The 19,342-nt window shown below is 33.8% G+C and overlaps 1 protein-coding gene across 19 annotated transcripts in view; it reads left to right on the top strand.

Annotated features, from left to right (window-relative positions):
* Positions 1–19,342, top strand: part of BAZ2B (bromodomain adjacent to zinc finger domain 2B) — a 496,810-nt gene that overhangs the window by 71,838 nt on the left and 405,630 nt on the right. The window contains exon 1 of one of the 19 annotated variants that reach the window (XM_077153941.1): positions 16,037–16,293. The exons of the other annotated variants lie outside the window; for them this stretch is intronic. The gene's annotated coding sequence lies outside the window, so the exon portion shown is untranslated. Of the gene's footprint in view, positions 1–16,036; positions 16,294–19,342 lie in introns of those variants that run through there. 19 annotated transcript variants of the gene reach the window in all.

The raw sequence follows: 19,342 nt of genomic DNA, 5'->3' as shown, positions 1-19,342 counted from the left end.
ACCCCTGGCAGTTATGTCCCATATAGTAGGGTAGGGCAGTGAGTTCACTTGCTGCATTGGCTTAAAGAGAGAGCCACATCTGGGCACAAAAGAGGTTCTCTGAGGGTGACTCTTAGGCCTAATTTTAAGTAGGCTTAGTCTATCCTTTGCAGATATAAGTTTCATAGGGGCAAATCCCAAGATAGAGGGCCCAGCCTATCAATTTGGTTGTCTCCACTGCTTGTGAGAATATCAGAAATTCTCCAAATGGGGAAGTTGAATATTTTCTCCTTTCTCCCCAAGGGAACTTTAGCCTTAATTCTTGAAGAAGAACATATAACTATATAGCTTTTTTGTGTGAGATTGTGAAAACTCATGTCTGATGCTCCTTTTATCCACGGTATAGACAGGTAAGTAAAGAAAAATAAGGCTAAAAAATAAATAAATAATGGGGGGAAAGCATATTTGTACTACCCAAACACAACCACTGTCCCTGGTATAAAGTAGGTGCTCAGTAAATTTTTGTTGAGTGAACATATTTATAACTAAGTCCATTCAAGGAGATGAAGGAAACTATGGATACATATAAGCTGATGGTGGCTATACAGCTAAAGGATATTAAGAAGCGTGTGGGAGCAAAATTAAGAATTATCAAGTTTCTAAGGTACATAACAGAAATTATCGGATGAAAGACATAATAATGGTGGCTAAGAGTATACTAGGTCAAACAGCAGTTGATTTTAACAGGCAGAGTTAAGAGTCAGTGAACTAGAAGACAGGACAATTGAAATTCTACGATCAGAAGAACAGAGAGATAAAAAAAGAAAAAAAAAAACATTGCCCAAGGGACTTGAGTGACAGCATAAAGTATATAAACATATGCATTATGGAAATTCCAGAAAGAAAAAGGAGCAGAAGGAATAGTTGATGAAATAATGGCCAAAAAATTTCCCAACTCTTATGAAAACCAAAATACATGTCCATATCTTCCAGAAAAAAAAAAATGTCCACGAAGCACAATGTACTCCAAAAAGTATAAACCCTAATAGAGCTACTCCAAGCACATACTAATCAGAATTTCAAATGCCAAAGATAAAGACAGAATTTTTTTTTTATTAATTAAAAAAAGAATTAACAAAACAATTAGAAATCATTCTAATCTACATGTACAATCAGTAATTCTTAATAACATCACATAGTTGCATATTCATCATTTCTTAGTACATTTGCATCGATTTAGAAAAAGAAATAAAAAGACAACAGAATAACAATTAAAACAATAATAGAAAGAAAAAAAACAAAAAAAACAAAAACAAAAAACCTATACCTCACATGCAGCTTCATTCAGTGTTTTAACATAATTGCATTACAATTGGGTAGTATTGTGCTGTCCATTTCTGAGTTTTTATATCCAGTCCCGTTGTACAGTCTGTATCCCTTCATCTCCAATTATCCCTTCTCTTTTTTTTTTTTTTTTTTTTTAATTAACGGAAAAAAAGAAATTAACCCAACATTTAGAGATCATACCATTCTACACATGCAATCATTAATTCTTAACATCATCACATAGATGCATGATCATCATTTCTTAGTACATCTGCATTGGTTTAGAAGAACTAGCAACATAACCGAAAAAGATATAGAATGTTAATATAGAGAAAAAAATAAAAGTAATAATAGTAAAATCAAAACAAAACAACACAAAACAAAACAAAAACCTATAGCTCAGATGCAGCTTCATTCAGTGTTTTAACATGATTACTTTACAATTAGGTATTATTGTGCTGTCCATTTTTGAGTTTTTGTATCTAGTCCTGTTGCACAGTCTGTATCCCTTCAGCTTCAATTACCCATTGTCTTACCCTGTTTCTAACTCCTGCTGAACTCTGTTACCAATGACATATTCCAAGTTTATTCTCGAATGTCCGTTCACATCAGTGGGACCATACAGTATTTGTCCTTTAGTTTTTGGCTGGATTCACTCAGCATAATATTCTCTAGGTCCATCCATGTTATTACATGGTTCATAAGTTTATCTTGTAAAGACAGAATTTTGAAAGCAGCATGAGAAAAGTGATTTATTGCTTGCAACAGATACTCAATAAGCATAAGGGATGATTTCTTATCAGAAACCATAGACATAAGGAAAAAGTGGTCTTTAAGATACTGAAAGAGAAAAACTTTCAGCCCAAAATTATTTCAGCCCAAAAATATCCTGCAAAAATGTCCTTTAAAAATGAGGACATTTAAATGTATTCACAGAAACAGAAACGGAGAGAGTTCATCGACAAAAGAACTGCCCTAGAAGAATTTCCAGAGGGAATTCTAAAGGTTGAAAGAAAAAAACCAGGACAGTGTAGCTTGGAATTGTGTAAAGAAATAGAGATCTTCAGTAAAGGTAACTTTACTTAAATGGTAAATGCAGAACCTAATAGTTTGCTGGCTTAGAACTCTGGAAGACAGTGAAGAATGAAGAAGGACTCTAGAAATGCTGATGGAAGAAAAAGAAAAGTATCAAGTAGGAAAATTTCTATCTTAGACCTGCTGGTCTGTTTTTGTTCCCCTTCTTCTCCCCTCACTTAGTCCTGGGAAGCTTGGGAATGGCTTAGAGATTGTGGTCCAGGTATCTCCCACTGCAAATAGAGACCACAGAGGTACTTGTAGCGAGTCAGAACCTCACATATATACAGACAAAGGGACCCAAGTCTGCAGAGACCCAGGGCAGAACATAAGCTGTTGAAGGGAGCTGACACAAAAGGCCCCAGAGGGTAAAAACAAAAATAAAACTACAGTAGAACTGCTGGCAAGAACAGTTATGCCCTTAATCTAGTTTCTGTTGGCTGTATCACCTAGGCCCAAAGCAGACTTTTCTGGAGTGACCCACTTTTTTGAATGAATCATCTGGCTTCCCAGGGCAAGATACTCTAACAGGGAAGAAACCAGAGATAGAAAAGACTCACAGTAAAAAAAATAAAAAAAGTCTTGGGGGGTTTTACCTGAGCTGCTGTAAGAAAAGGTCTGCCCTAGAAGAATTACTAAAAGAAGTTCTACAGGTTGAAAGGAAAAGACAGAAGAGAGTAGCTTAGAGTATTGTGAAGAAGTGTTGATCATTAAAGGTAGCAAAAACAATAAATGCAAAACCCAGTAGTACTGAATACTCAATATACATCTCTACTCTAATTCCTGTAAAAATCAGAATAAAATTGAATAAGAAAATGACATATTTCCTGATAATGGATATGTAAAATATAAGGTTGTAAAGTGGGACAAAAACAATATAAAAAGGGGAAACAGGGAGATAGGACTACAGAACATGTATGTTATTGAAGCTAAATTGGTATTTTTCAAATTAGTAGGTAGTACAGAAATATACAGTTATTTGCTCACTGGTATTTATAACTGCATTATTCACAACTGCCAATAATGGAAGCCCAAATGCCTGTCAGCAGATGAACTGATAAACAAAATGTGGCATACTGTATATACAGTGAAATAGTATTTTGCTGTAGAAAGGAAAGTTCAGATGCATGCTACAACACAGATGAACCTTGAAGACATAATGTTGAAGTACATCAGGTACAAAAGTACAAATATTGTATGATCTCACTTATGTGAAATAAGCTAAGTATGTAAATTCATAAAATCAGAAACTAGACTCCAGGTTACTGGGGGTTGTAGTTTCTGTTTTGGTTGACAGAAAAGTTTTGGCAATGGATGATGGTAATGAAGGCACAATTTGTGCATATAATAAACACTATCTAATTGTGCATTCGAAAGTGGATAAAATGGAAATTTTAGGTTGTTTATGTTACCAGGAAAAAGGAAAATCATAGAACTGTACAACACAAAATATGTACCTCAGTGTAAATTATGGGCTATAGTTAATAGTACAAATATAATAATAATATTTCATTAACTGCAACAAAAGATACCAAGCTAAAACAAAATGTTAATAATAGGGACAACTGTGCATGTGAGATGGTGTTATATGAGAACTCCACTTTCTGCATGATTTTTCTGTAACTGCTTTTATAAAATAAACCAATAAAATTTAGAAGACAGTATCTTCTAAATCAGTATCTAAAAGAATAGCATGATTTGTATACTTAAGGGACTAAAATACTAAATTTACAATCCTCATTTCATGGAGGAAAGAAGCACCCTCTGAGTTTTAGCATCTTGGTATTTGTCAGTCTCCAATAGTATTGTCCACTAAAATGGGCCAGAATTCTTTGGAGAACAGCTGATTTTATGTTTGCATTAGGAGAAAATATGAGTTGTCTAGAACATATTGTAATGAGAAAGCAAGCAGATTTTCAGGATTTCTGGAATTCTGTCAATTATGCAAACTTCAGAGAGCTCTTACTAGCCAAACTTTGACAATTTACACATGAAAAAGATGACCTTGACTATAATAATTTGAACCAGTTGTATCTGAAAATCTGTAAGTCTATGATGATGCTCAGAAGGAACAAATAAACTGTCTTTCGTGAAGTCATGCTTATCTATGTGAATCAGTCAATTGATATCCAATTATAAAACATACAAATGAATGTATCTTATGCTTACTGTTTTAATGATCACTCATCAAGAATCTAGAAATGGACAATGGAGAAATAATTTTGTGACTGTGGTCCTTAGATCGTTCCATTCTCAATGAGGTAGGAATCTCAAATACAAGTGTGGTTGCTGGTATATTGAGGGAACCTTCAAGGAAGCCTGGGGCCTCATTCTAGATAAATGGTCAGGAAATCCCAGGATTTTACATACAACACACCTGCTTCCTAATAAACTACCTGAAATAGGTTAGGAGTAAGTTGTATACTTATCCAAGGTTAGCTGAATAGCATTTCTCTGATTCTCCTGACAGGAGAAGTCAGGAAGTTATAACACCCTCTTTTCTCCAAAGAGTAAAGTAAGTGCTGTTATCCTTGCCAAAGCCTTCACTCTGCTTAAGTAATATCTCTAGCATCTGTGTATTTTTATGATGATTCTGTACAAGATATTGTAATGGATAAAATGTTGTCTATTTTCTATATCTTATATATTTTAATGAAAACTATACAATTCTGTCTTTTGGTCTTTTCATGTTTATTTTTCCCACTTAGGAAGAGAGATTTATAGGAAAAATAAAGTAGATTAATGATTGACAGCCATTGTAGAGTTTATAGGATGAGAACCATTGAGACTGGTGATTAGATGTTATAAGTTTTGTATTTATCTGGTAGAATAATATAAAATTAGCTAAGTTATAACCAGTAAATATATTCACAGTTGTTATACCATATCTTCTTTAGTATTTTTTTTTTTCTGTAAAAACTTTGTTTACACTTAGTTCATGGTTTGTTAGAGGGCTGCAATGTCGTTGGTTGAAAATATGCCTCTTGGCTGATGAAGTGCTCAGACAGAAGCCTGGATGCCAGGGGAATACAGACCCCTACCCTCTCCCCCAACCCTCACCAAAGGATTCTGGGTTTTTGAAGCTTCTAGTTGTGCCTGAGGATGAGCCTTTTGATGATATTTTCACCCAGCCCTGTCTGCAGGCCAGCCAGCCTGTTGAAGATGATCAGGTGATTGCCCAGCATCTAGATGAATTTCACTTCCTCATCTGAAAACTAGCCCTCTAGGAAGTCACAGAAATGAGGGTCTGTGTTGGTGGAACCAAGGGCAGGCAGATCTAAAAGGGCCTGTTTCAAGTTCTTCTCCAGGGTACGTTGGCTTCCCTGTTATCCAGGGGATAACATTAATTTTGGGATGGCTCTGCATGTCCTGGAAGAGGGCTCAGCTGGTTTTGTATCTTCAGGAGAGCCTCTTACCAACTCACAAAAGTGGTCCATGCCCTTCAGAGCCACATTGTCATGGTCAAAATAGAAGGCCAGAGAAAGGTAGGTGTAAGAAGCCCACAGATACAGGTTGACAAGGTGGCTGATAGAGGTCTCCACTTCAGCAGAGTAATTTTGATAGACTTGGGAGTTCATGGTGATTCACAACAAGGAGCTAACCACAAAAAATGGTGTTAGCTCGTCCTGGAAGCAGAGAATGACCAAGAAGATGGTCCTGGAGGTTACAACTGGAGAATAAGTTGTAGGGTGGTCTGAGGCTGAAGGATTGATAGTCCTTGTGTCGGTTTTATCCATTGTTGAATCAAGAGACAGATCCATGGGATGACTGAGCACACTGTTCCTCTTCAATATTTTTTTTTGGGAGGGGGTGTATGGTCTGGGAAATGACGTCTTCAATATTTTTGAAGTGTATACTGTGAATACTAATTTTGTATTTTTAAGTGAACTTATTACTGTTTTCTTGCCACTAGAGAACTATTATTGAATCATAAAAGTTTAGGTTGTGTATTTATGGAAAATGAAATAGTAATGTGTATTATAACAAGATAGACAAAATGAAAAACAAGATGCAAAGGGTTGCTGCAGTGAAAATAAGGCAAAAATTTTTCAGCTCACTCTGAGCTATAACAATGGTTGTGTTCCTGGCAGTTCCCAAGAGAACCATTCTAAGAGTAATTGAACAATATAATTTACTATTAGGATTAGTTATTTTAAACAAGGAATTTATTGGATATAATTAGAAACTATATATCCATGAGAGTGGCCATTAAGGGAAAATAATGTAACATGCCTCCCAGGTCTTAAAGGCCATTAGCATAAGCATCAACAGTGTTTGATTTTAGTCTCATAAATATGTGGGATTATTTAGTGAACTCTCTTTTTCTGCTAGTTCGCCTGATATACGGAGTATCCCTGAGCAGAGAGAGTACATGTTCACTGACTGGACAATTGTATCTTTTGTCTAAATCATGAAATCACCCCTTAAATTATAAGTATCTTATGTGGTCTATTCTTTTCTTTTTAAACTTGATACTTCTATCTTTGAACTCATTCAAAAAGTAACATTTATTTGGATTCACTTCAAAAAGGATTTGAAGTTATGCCTTCTAGAAGAAGTTTGTTTTTGGTGCATGCTACAGCTACTAATTGTTTTCTGTTCAAATGTGTATTTCTATTTCATTCATTTTATCATTTGGACTAATCCTTTGGGAGCCTGAAAGTATAGCTAAGGTGCTTTGATGCTCAGTTGAATTATAAATCATTTAATTATAAATCAGAAAATCTGACCATTCCAACATGGACAGCTTATGAATGAAGAAAGTAGATAGTAAAGAAGGGTCAGATTTAGAAGTCTAACGTATTAGGCATGACAGAAAATCAAGAGGTAAGGTATGTGGAGGTACAATTTAGAACCATGAGGGCAATTGTAGGAAAACAATGTTGACACATCACAATCTGAAACCCTAAGATAAAGAGAAAATCTTGAAAGCAGACAGAGGAAAGTGATTCAAATGACAGTAAATTTTTCATCAGAAACAGTAGAGGCCAGAAGACAGTATAAATCATCTTTAAAACTGATGGAAAAATCAGTTATTTTGGTTTGCTAAAGCTCCTGGAATGCAATAGACTAGAAATGAATTGGCTTTTACAAAGGGGATTTATTAGATTACAGATGTACAGTTCTAAGGCCATGAAAATGCCCACATTGAGGTGTCAACAAGATGATACCTGGACTTCGAAGAAAGACTGCCAGCATATGGAACATCTCTCTCAAATAGGAAGACAATGGCTGGCGTCTCCTGGTCCTTACTTTGAGTTCAGTGCTTTCAGCTTCTGAGATGCCTTTCTCTGTGTGTCTCTGTGTCCTGTGGGTCTTCTCTTAGCATTTCAGGGGCGTTTTTCTCTCTCTAAGCTTCTGTGGGTCCTCTCATAGCTTCTCCAGAGCAAACGCTGGATTTCACCTCTTAGCTTAGCATTTCTTGGGGCATTTTTCTGTTTCCAACCATCTGTGCTTTCTCCAAATTCTCCCCCTCTGAAAGGGCTCAGTAGCAGATTAAGACCCACTTTATATGTGTGGGGTCACATCTCCATTGAAACAACCTAATCAAAAGGTCCCGCCCAACAATAAATCTTCCCCCCAAGAACATGGCTTTTCTGGGGTACATAACAGTTCCAAACCAGCACATTAATGCAAATTTCTGTGTCCACTGAAAATATCCTTCAGGAATTTTGGCAAAATTAATGCAATTTTACAAAAGAAAAACTAGGAGAAATTTGTCTCCACCAGACATGAATAACAAGAAATGCTAATGGAATTTCTTCAAGTAGAAAGGAAATGATTTGGGGAAATTTTGGCTCTTCAGCAGCAAATGAAAAGCATCAGATACTGTAAATATCTGTATAAAAATAAAGAACTATTTTTATCCTCTTAAGTTCTTCAAAAAGATGTATGGATGTTAAAGCAAAAGGTATAACATTGTACATTATACATTTTCACTGTATGCAGATGTAATACATAAAACTGTAAGCTACTATAAAACAACTGCATGAAACTAGTGTAAAATATATAAAACATAAAAATTCATAAAACCTATAACAAAGCTTGATGTGTGTATGGGGAGGGAGGTGGTCATAGGGTCCTGTATGCTCGCAGTGTATCTGTATTTTTCAAGAGTTACAGTATTCTGGATAAAATGGAAGATTAGAAGTTTATATTATAGTCCTTAGAGCAAGCACTAAAAAAATATATATATGTAGAGGTATAGTTCAAGAGCCAGTAGAAATATTAAAATGGAACACTAAAAATATCTTTTAAGAAAGACAGGAAAGGAAAACCAGCAACATCAACAACAGTAAAAACACTTGAGGGATAAACAAAAAAGTGTAAAATGATTGAATGAAATCCAATGATAACAATAAGTATATTAAATATTAAATTTCTAAACACTCCAGTTAATAGGCAGCGATTGACAAAGTGAAGAAAAAGGGAGTTTATCAGGTGAGTTATATGCATAAGAAGCGTGGTGTGGGTATATTAGCATCCAATAAATGTCAAATAAATAGCTGTCAAGACAGAGGGTATTATAAAAAAAAAGATGGATTTTCATAATGATAAATGAGATGTTTCATCAGAAAGACATAATTATAAATTTTTATGCATTTAATAACAGCTTAAAAATACATGAAACAAAAATATTTATTTTGAGGAAAGATATATTTCCACAACCATAATAGGAGATTTCAACATTCCTTTCTCATTATTTGACAGTACAAAGGGGGGAAAAAGAGCAAAGAAGATTTGGACAACACTATGAACTGCCTTGATCTTATCTACACTTATAGAACACTGTAACCAACATCTGCTAAATGCATGTAATGTTCATGTACACATGGTGTATTTCCAAATTCAGGTGAAAATCTGGGCAAATTAGCAAATTTTAAAGGAATGAACTTATAGAAAGTATGTTCTCTGACCACAGTGGAATTAAATGAAAATCAGTAACAATGACTTACCTATGAAAATACAAAATACAAAAAGCTGGGATTTTAAAAAGAGAATATTGACATCTCTGTGTGAAGTGATCAAGAAAAAAGAGAAAGAATAGAACCCACCAATAAAATAAATGATCCTATGGACATTAAAAGATAATAAGAGAATATTATGAAGAACTTAAATGCCATTAAATCACCAACTTTGGCACCACTGATAAATTACTTTTTTAAAAAGCCTATTACAGGGCCACCATGGCTCAGCAGACAGAGTTATTGCCTGCCATGCAAGAGACCCGGGTTTGTTTCCGGGTACTGCCCATATGGAGGGAAAAAAAAGCCTATCATAGCTGACACAAGCAGAAAATCTCAAAATTTTAAAATTTATTAATGTAATTGAATTTGCTATAAAAAAAACTGACAGAAAACTCAGGATGAAGCTGGTTTCACTGGTAAATTCTATCAAATATGGAAGAAGAAAAATTTTTTTTTAGGAAATAGAGGAGGATATTTCCTGGCCAATACCCCAACCTAACATCCATTTTACATAAATGCAAACATCCTTTAAAAAATATTAGCATATTAAATTAATATATAAAAAAGATAATACATCATGACCATGCGTGATGTATGTTTATTTCAGGAGTGCAATGATGTATGTTTATTTCAGGATTGTATGTTTATTTCAGGATTGGTTCAAAATTGAAAACTCTTTTTTAATTCATTGTATTAACAGAATAAAGGATAAAATCACATATCACTTGAAATGGTGCAATAAAAGTAGTTGACAAAATTCAACACATATTCATGATAAATCTCAGTAAACTAAAAATAGTAGGCAATTTCTTAATTCAGTAAGGGACATCTATTAAAAACCTTCCCTTAACATCATACTTAGTGATATAAGACTGAATATTTTCCCCCTAAGAATTGGAAACAAGGGAAGGATGCCCACTTTCATGTCTGTTTTACATTGTACCAAATGTCCTATCCATTGCATGAAGAAAAAAATTAATAAAAGATATAAAGAAAAATGTAAAACTTTCCCTCTTTTCAGAGGATAAGACTTTTTAGCTAGAAAAATTCAAGGAGTCCACAAATCAATTACTATAATAAATGGGTGAATTTAATATTGTTATAGGATATAAGGTATAGATGCAAAAATCAGTTCTATCTTTATATGCTGTTAGTAAACAATTGGAAATTTAAATTAAAAAGTTCCATTTGTAATTACATGAAAAAAAAACAATATTTTGCAATAAATATAACAAATTATGTTTAAAACTTCTATCCCGTAAACATAAAACAATGATGAGAAAATTTAAACCCAACCTAAATTAATAGAGAGATAAACCATGTGCATGGTTTAGAACACTCAATATTATTCAGATATCACTTCTCCCCAAATTAACCAGTAGAATCGACACAATCTCAAAAAAAAAACTCCAGCTCACTTTTTTTAGTAGAGCAAGACAAACTGATTACAAAAAGAAAAAAGAAAAAACAAGATTAGGCAAAGCAATATTTAAAAAGAAAAACAAAATTTGAGGACGAAGAATAAAGTTACTGTAATAAAGACCAATTGTTATTGTGAAATGATAAAAACCTAAGGATGAATGGAATAGAATAGAACTTTAAAATAGACCTGGATATATATGATTAATTAGTTTTCTCCAAGGGTACCAAGGTAATTCAATGAGGGAAAGAACAATCATTTTAATAAATGTTTTTGGTACAACTGGGTGCCCATAGGCAAAAATGAACAAAAATTAACTCAAGATGAATCAGGGACTAAAATCTAAAACCTAAAGGAGCAAAAGTTCAGGAAAAAAGGCATAACCTTGCAGAGATTTAAAATAAATCTGGATTTAAAGCACAAACATAAAATTTTTAAAAAAATTTAATTGTTTTTCATCAAAATTTCATCAAAATTTAAATTTTCATAAAATTTAAAAGCTTCTCATGGAAAACAGAAATAGGAAAATGAAAAAGTAATGCATGCATGTGATATATTTGCAATATCCAAGGACTTGCTCCCTGACTATAACTGTTACAATAAGACAAATGATCCATTTTAAAAATGGGCAAAAATTTTGTACAAAACACATCATAAAAAATAGGTAAATGAGTAAATAAGCCCAAAATATGCTCTTATAACTAGCCAACAGGTAAAGCAAATGAGAACCAAAATGAGACTCCTTTACACACCCTTTAAAATTGTTAAAATTCTAAAGATGTCAATACTAAATGTTGATGAGGATATGTAGCAACTAGAACTCTTGTATATTGCTGATAGACATATAAGATGGGACAACCACTTTTGAAAATAGTGGCAGTTTCTTAAAAGTTAGCAGGAAGAGAAAAAATAAAATGGACTTCATCAAATTTTAAACCTTTTGTGCTTCAAAGAACACCAGAAAGAAAATGTGACAAAACCCCGAAGGAGAGAAAGTATTTGCAGATCATATGTCTGACAAGAGACTTGTATTTCAAACATATAAAGAATTCTTGCAACTCAATAGTACAAAGACAAATCAACAAAATAAAACAATGAACTAAAGATTTGGATAACCATTTCACCAAAGAAGATACACAAATGTCCAGTAATCTCAGGAAAAGATGCTTAACCATCATGGAAATGTAAATCAAAATCACAATGAGGTACAACTTCACACCCCCTGTGATGACTATAATAAAAGAGACATAATTAAATATATCTCATAGGATCTAGTATCCAGAATAAATGAATAATTCTTACAACTCCATAATAAATGGACAAACACCCTATTTTGAAAACGGGCAAAGTACTTGGATAGACATTTCCCCATAGAAATATACAAATGGACAAAAGCACATGAAAATATGCTCCAAATCAATAGTCATTAGAAATATATAAATGAAAATCACACTGATATGCCACTACACACCCACTTGGATGGCTATAACTTTTTCTTTTAGAAGCAAATAGTAAGCATTGATGAGGATATAAAGAAATTGGAACCTTCCTGTTGCTGGTGGGAAAGTAAAGTGTAGCCTCTGTGGAAAACAGTTTAACAATTCCTCTGATACTTAAGGAATTTACCATGTGGCATAGCAATTCCAATGCTAGGGATTTATCCAAAAGAATAAGGAACAATTACTCTAACAAATTCTTGTACTCAAACGTTCATTTCTCTGTCTTGAGTGTAGTAATGGTTTCACAAGAATATACATATGCCCCAAATTATCAAATAGTATACTTTAGATATGTGCAGGTTACTGCATGTTAATGGTAACTCAGTGCCATTTAAAAATAAGTGTTGGTGAAGAGTTGGAGAAATACAGAAATATAAAATGGTACAGTTGCTTCTGAAAACTATTTAGCATTTCCTTAAAAGGTTAAATGTAGTTACAATAAAACCCTTCAATCTACAACTAAGTATATACCCAATAGAAATGAAAACATACATCTACACAAAAAATTGCATGTGAATATATCTAGGAGTATTATTCTTAATTGGCAAAATGTCTACTAGCTAATGACTAGGTAAACAAACTGTGGTATATCTTACACTAGAGTATTAGTCTATCATAAAAAAGGAATGAAGTATTGATATATGGTATAACTTACATGACCCTTGAAAACATTATGCCAAGTGAAAGAAGCCAAACATAAAAGACCATATATTATATAATTCCATTTATATGAATTGTTCAGAATAGATAAATCTATAAAGAACAAAAAGTAGATAAGTGGTTGACTAGGCTTGTGGAAGCAGTCGCAAAATGGAAAGTCATTGCTAACAGATATGTTTCTTTTGGGAGTGATGAAAATTGAGGTGATGGCTGCAGAATTTTGTGAATATGCTAAAAAGCTATTGATTGGTATACTTTAAATGGGTGAATCGCATAGTATTTGAATGTTAATGGTATCAAAAATTTGTTTTTTTAAAAAAAGTCAACATATACCTGCTATATTTTTTAGCCATTTAAATTCTAGGTATTTGCCCAAGAGAAATGAAACATATACCCACACAAAGCCTTACATTTATGGTAGCTTTATTCATAAGCACCAAAAACAGTAAACAACCCAAATACCCATCAGCCATTTAATGGAGAAACAAAATATACATCCGTGCAATGAGACACTATGATCTTTAAAAAGGAATAAATTGCTAATACATACAAAACAAGGTTGAATCCCAAAATCATTATCTTGTGTGGAAGAAACCAGATCAAAAGAGTTTATACTGTATTACTCCATTTATCAAAAATTCTAGAAAATGAAAACTAACCTAGAGTGATAGTGGATTAGTGGATTCCTGCAGATAATTGTGGAGTATGAGTTGCAGAGGGCCATGAAGAAATTTTTGAAAGTGATAGAGATATTTGAAATCTTGATGGTAGTGATATTTTCACTGGTGTTTTAAATATAGCAAAATTTAACAAATGTACACTTTAAATAACTGCAGTTTATTATACATAAACTATATGCCAATAAGTAACATGGCAATGTCCATTTGTTTATATTTTCCTTATGGCTGCTTTTGCTATACTATGGCAGAGTTAAGTAGTTGGGCCAGAGACTGTATGGCTTCCAAGCCTAAAATAGTCACTATTTAGCTTTTGCAGAAAAAGATTGTGAGCACCTGATCTACTAGGTGACAGGCACTGAATAGGGCTAAATCTGTAACTAGTGAAGAAGTAGCAGAGAGGAGAGGGGGGTGTTTGGTAATTTTGTGGCTTGTCCAGTATTCTTGTATTTGTCTTGTTCTGCCACAGTCACAGAGTAATATAGTCTGATTTTGGTGTTTTGTGAAATTATTTCTGTGAAGTTGAAAATACCATAGCCTAGTTCTAAGGGCCAGGCCAGCTACCAGTTGACATCTGTTAGCCACCACTTTTTTCATTGTTAGTTTGTTCTTATGGATATATCTTCCATTAAAGCAAAAGCTCTATGAGTGTCTGTGTTATTCATTCTAGGATCTGTATAACCTAGAACTGAACCTAGCACACAGTAGGTGATTTGTAAACAATTACTTAGAATAGATGAAAGAATGAATGAAAAATTAATGAATAAAATGAAACTGATAAGATTATTTTGAGATTTTTGATGTATGGTTATATCAGAAAGTTTACACTGCCATTAGCAATGTTTTCCCACACCTTCAACAGCAGTAAGAATTATTTTTTTATCCTTTTCCATCTAAATGAAAAAAAAGGTATCTTTTAAAAATTTGCCTGTCATTTTAAATTATGCTAACATATATATATATAACATAAATTTCCTATTTTAGTTACTTTGAGGTATATTTCCTATTTAAATCATTTTGAGGTGTATACTTCAGTGCTATTAATTACATTGACAGTGTTGTGCTAACATCACCAACATCCATTACCAAGACTTTTTCATGGCCTCAAACAAAAGCTCTACCTTTTAAGCAATATCATCACAATATCCCCTCCCCCAATCCCTGGTAGCCTCTAATTTCCCTCTCTAATTTGCTTACTCTAGATATTTCAAATTAGTTGAATCATAAATGTTTTGATTTGCTAAATGCTCCCAAAATGCAATGTGCCAGAGATGGAATGGCTTTTAAAAAGGAAATTAAATATGTTACAAATTTACAGTTGTTAAGGCCAGAAAAACGTTCAAACTAAGGCATGTAGTTAAAGATAACCTTGACTCAAGAAAGGCCAATCAGTGTCTGTCAGAAGGGAAGGCACATGGCTGGTGTCTACTGGTCCTTTCAACTCTTCTTGCCAGTGGTTTCTTCTCTAAGCATCTGTGGGCCTTCACTTAGCTACTCTGGGATACAACTCCGGGTTCTGAGTTGCTTAGTATCTCATAGGAAGGCACGTGGTGACGTGTGCTGGGCACTGCCCATATCTAGGCATATGCTCCCTCTGTTGGCACTCCACGCATCTCAAAACATCCATGTCTCTTATCAGCTCTGAAGCAGCTGTTCTCCAAGCATCTGTGCCTGAGGTTTCTCCAAAATGCTTCCCCTTTTAAAGGACTCTAGTAAACTAATCAAGACTCATCTTGAATGGGTGGAGCCACATCTCCATCTAACCAAAAGGTCACACCACAACTGGGCACGTTACATCTCCATGGAAATAATCCAATCAAAGTTTGCACCCTGAACAAGAGGTCTGGCCCCACCAGACTGGATCAGGATTAAAACATGGCTTTCCTGGGGTACAAAATAGTTTCAAACAGGCACATATTGTATTTGTCCTTTTGTGTCTAGCTAATTTCTCTGAACATATGTGATGACTTCAGGGTTCATGAGTGTTGTAGCATGTATCATAACTTCAATCCTTTTTACTGCCATATTGGAGCAGATTCTCTATATCAGAATTGTCAGTATTAACATAAAGTAAATTGTAATATATTAAATAATTTATTATTAATAAATTATTTAATAAATTAATAAATTAAATAATCTCTAAAACATTGATTATAAAGAACCTTAAAAAATTAAAAAAATTATTCCACATATAAATTAAAATTTTACAGTGAAAAAATTGTTTAACATGATAGACTCTAAAGTAGTAGCAGAGGAATATAAAGAACATGTAGAAAACAAGTAGCAAAATGGGAGCTGTATATTGAACCAAATCAATAATTACCATAAATGTACTGGACTTCAGAAGAAAGGCAGAGATTATCCCTTTGGTTCTGATTTATTTTGTTTTGATAGAACACTATTATGGCTATATTACATTTGTCTCTCCAAATTCATCCTTCTCCTTAGTCCACTTTGCTTGTTTACCCTTGGACCTGAATTGTGTAGATTATATAGGTTCACATACCTTCCAACACATAGTCATTTTCCACGAATGAGGTGGAAGAAGATCGGTGGAACTGAGGAGAGAATGAACAGGATATTTGTTTCTCTGTCTCCCTTTCTGTTAGGACATTTCAGGCTACCTTTCTACACTGAAGACGGCCTTCCCTATACTATTGCCTCCTTCTGGTTTCTATAACTAACCAAAGGTCAGTAACAGCTCTAGTGCTATTAGCCTTGGGTCATTGAACTATTTATTCCTTGTGGTTCACCTTCATGCTTTTGAGTACCTTCTTTCAGTTCTTTGGCTTATATTCTTAAGTATGTAATTGCTGGGTTGTGTGGCAATTCTATGTTTAACTTTCTGAGCAACTGCCATTTTGTTTTCCACAGTGGCTACACCATTTTTCATTCCCACCAGCAATGCACAAGTGTTCTAATTTTTCCACATCTGAGCCAACACTTGTTTATTGTTTTTTAAAAAATATTCATTGTAGTGGGTGTGAAATGGTATCCTATTATGATTTCATCTTGTATTTCACTGTTACTGATAATGTTGCATCAGTAACAGTGAATTACAAGATGAAATCACAGTAGGATACTTATTGATGATTTCTCTGTCTTCTTTGGAAAAATTTCTTTGTCATTTGCCCATTTTAAAAATTAGGTTTTGTCTTTTTGTTGTTGAGTTGTATAAGTTCTTTATGTATGAAATCCTTATCTGATCTGTGATTGCCAAATACTTTCTCCCATTCTGTAACTGATTTTTACTTGCTTCATAATGTCCTTTAATACACAAAATTTATGCTTACATCACCACCGTTCATAACCGAAAGACATAATACACCCAGGTGTATTAGTCAGCGTTCTTTAGGGAAACAAAACTGACAGGAGATATCTGTAAATATTATGAGATTTTAATAAAACTTGTTTCACGTGACTGAAGATACACAAGTCCAAATTCCACAGGCCAGGATACATACTGGGAACTCTGAAGGTTTTTGATGAATTCTCCAGGGAAAGTGACTGACTGAGATAGAGACAGAAATTCTGTCTCCTGCCTGCTGAAGTGACCACTTCTCCTTTCATAGCTTTCAACTGATTGTATGAGACATTTCTCATTGTTGAAGGCAGTCTACTCAGTTGATTGTTGATGTAATCAACCATAGATGCTATCAACTTAATGATGATTTGAGTCCATGAAATGAACTCACACTAACAATCAGGGCAGTACTTGCTTAACCACACAACTCGACACCATCACCTGGCCAACTTGATATGTGAGCCTAACAACTCCACTAATTTATCTATTTTTTTTTTTCTTTTGTTGCTCATGCTTTTGGTGTCAGACTTAAGAATCCATCACCAAATCCAAAGTCGTTTAGATTTTTCCCTGTGTTATCTTTGAAGTTTTATGGTTTGAGTTCTTACATTTATGTCATTCATCTACTTTACTTTTGAATATGGTGTGAGATAGGGGTCCAATTTCATTCTTTTACATATGGATATCCAGTTTTTCCAGCACAATTTGTTGAAGAGACACTCCTTTCTGCATTGAATGGACTTGCCACCTTTATTGAAAATCATTTGGTTGTAGATACAAGGTTTATCACTTGATGTTCAATGATACTGTATGTATTACAGTATGACACTGTAATTAGTGTAGCTTTCTAGTAAGTTGTGAAATCAGGAAGTAGAATTCTCCAACTCTGTTCTTTGTCAAAGTTGTTTTGACTCTTCAGGGCCCCATTCCATTCCATATTAATTTGATGGTTAGCTTCTCCATTTCTGTAAAGTAGGCTGCTGGAAATTTGATTGGGATTGCATTGAATGTGTAGATCATGTTGGGCAGTACTGTCATCTTAATATTAAGTCTTCATTATTTAGGTCTTCTTTAATTTCTTTCAGCTATATTTTGTAGTTTTTAGTGTACAAGCCTTTTACAACCTTGGTTAAATTTATCCCTAGATATTCTTTCAGATGCTATAATAAATACAGCTGTATTCTTGACTTCCTTCTTGGATTGTTCATTACTATGGAATGGAAAACTGATCTTTGCATGTTGACCTTGTATCCCACAGCTTTGCTGAATCTGTGTTTTAGCTCTAGTAGCTTTCTTTGGATGCTTTGGGATTTTCTATGTATGTGATCATGTCAGGTGTGAAAAGATAGTTTTACTTCTTAGTTTCTAATGCAGAAGCCTTTTATTCCTTTTTCTTCCATAACCATTCTACTAGAACTTCTAGTACAATGTTGAATAGCATCAGTGAGAGCAGGCATCCTTGTCTTGTTCCTGACCTCAAGAGGGAAGCCTTTAGACTTTTACTATCGGGTAAGATATTAACTATGAGGTTTCATATATGACCTTCATTATGTTAAGGAAGTTCCCACACATTTCAAATTTTCTGAATATGTTTGTCAAGAAAGTGTGTTAGGTTTTGTGTCTTTTTCTGCATTCATTGAGATAATTATTTGTTTTTCCCTCTTTCATTCTGTTAATGTGTTGTATCATGTTGATTGATTTTCTTATGTTGCACTACTCTTGCAATCCTGGGATAAGTTCCTCCTGATTGAGGTATATAATCCTTTAATATACTACTGGATTTCATTTTTCTAGTATTTTGACGAGGGTTTTTGCATATCTAGTCATGAGAGATATTGGTGTGTAATTTTCTTTTGTTGTGTTATCTTCATCTGACTTCGATTTCAGACAAATGCTGGCCTTATAACATGAGTTAGAAATTGTTGTCTCCTCTTCAGCATTTTTATTAGGAGTTTAAGAATAATTGTTGTTAATTCTTTAAATGTTTAATAGAAATTACCAGTAAAACAATCTGGTTCTGGACATTTATTTGTTGGGAGGTTTTTGCTTACTGATTTGATCTTTTTCATTGTTATGGGTCTGTTGAAATTATTTCTTTCTTTTTGGTAATTTGTCTGTTTCTAGGAATTGTCCATTTCATCTAGATTATTGAATCAGTTGATATATGATTATTTATGGTATTCTTTTATAATCTTTATTTCTGTAAGGTTAGTAATAATATCTCCTATTTCATGTCTCATTTAATTATTTGCATCTTTCCTCTTTTTTCTTTGTCAGTTTAGCTAAATGTTTTTAAATTGTATTGATCTCCTCAGTGAACAAAGTTTGGGTTTCATTGATTCTCTCTATTGTTTTTCTGTTCTCTGTTTCATTTATCCTGCTCTTTTATTGCCTTCCTTCTGCTAACTCTGGGTTTTGTTCTCTATTTTTCTTGT

The sequence above is a fragment of the Tamandua tetradactyla genome, chromosome 3 (assembly GCF_023851605.1).
Source record: "Tamandua tetradactyla isolate mTamTet1 chromosome 3, mTamTet1.pri, whole genome shotgun sequence".
In the NCBI taxonomy this organism is placed as follows: domain Eukaryota; kingdom Metazoa; phylum Chordata; class Mammalia; order Pilosa; family Myrmecophagidae; genus Tamandua; species Tamandua tetradactyla.
Note: the sequence above shows the minus strand (reverse complement) of the source record. Positions and strands in the feature narration are given on the sequence as shown.